The sequence below is a fragment of the Alligator sinensis genome, unplaced genomic scaffold (assembly GCF_000455745.1).
Source record: "Alligator sinensis unplaced genomic scaffold, ASM45574v1 scaffold1496_1, whole genome shotgun sequence".
In the NCBI taxonomy this organism is placed as follows: domain Eukaryota; kingdom Metazoa; phylum Chordata; order Crocodylia; family Alligatoridae; genus Alligator; species Alligator sinensis.
The window spans coordinates 97,207-98,116 of NW_005842615.1; the positions used below are offsets into that span (position 1 = coordinate 97,207).

The 910-nt window shown below is 50.3% G+C and overlaps 1 protein-coding gene across 2 annotated transcripts in view; it reads left to right on the forward strand.

Annotated features, from left to right (window-relative positions):
- Positions 1-910, forward strand: part of ADAMTS15 (ADAM metallopeptidase with thrombospondin type 1 motif 15) — a 30,885-nt gene that overhangs the window by 18,322 nt on the left and 11,653 nt on the right. The window lies entirely within an intron of this gene.

The following is a 910-nucleotide window of genomic DNA, read 5'->3' on the forward strand; positions in this document are numbered from 1 at the left end:
GGGGGGGGGGGGGGAGTGGCGTAGTAGAACTAGAGTAGGGCTAGGACTTACAGAGACCTTGAAAAATTGGAGGATTGGACCAAAGGAAATCTCATGAGGTTCGAGAAGGGCAAGTGCAAAGTCCTGCACTTAGGATGGAACAATCCCATGCACCAGTACAGGCTGGGGCTGGCTGCCTGGGCAGCAGCTCTGTAGAAAAGGACCTGGGGGTGACGGCGGACAAGAAGCTGAATGAGCCAGCAGCATGCCCTTGTTGTCAAGAAGGGTAACAGCATCCTGGGCTGCATTGGTAGGTGTGTTGCCAGGAAATCAAGGGAAGTGATTCTTCCCCTCTATTCAGTACTAGCAAGGCCATATCTGGAGTCCTGTGTCCAGTTTTGGGCCCCGCACTACAGAAAGGATGCCGACAAATTGGAGGGAGTCCAGTAGAAGTCAGTGAAAATGGTTCAGGGGCTGGAGGACATGACTCCTGAGGAGAGGCTGAGGGAACTGAGCTTATTTAATTTGGAGAAGAGAAGACTGAGAGGAGATTGAATAGCAGCCTTCAACTCTGAAGGGGGGTCCGAAGAGGATGGAGCTGGACTGTTCTCGGCGATGGCAGACGACAGAACAAGGAGCAATGGTCACAAGTTGCAGCAAGGGAGGTTTACATTGGCTATTAGGAAAAAACTTTCTCACTGGGAGGGTGGTGAAGCACTGAAACAGGTTGCCTAGAGAGGTGGGGAAACCTCCATCCTTGGAGGTTTTTAGGGCCCAACTTGACAAAGCTGTGGCTGGGATGATCTAGTTGGGGCTGGTCCTGCTTTGAGCAAGGGGTTGGACCAGATGACCTCCTGAGGTCCCTTCCAACCCTAACTTCCTATGATTCTTTGAGATAGATATATCTATATCTATTTTTTTTTTTTTTTTT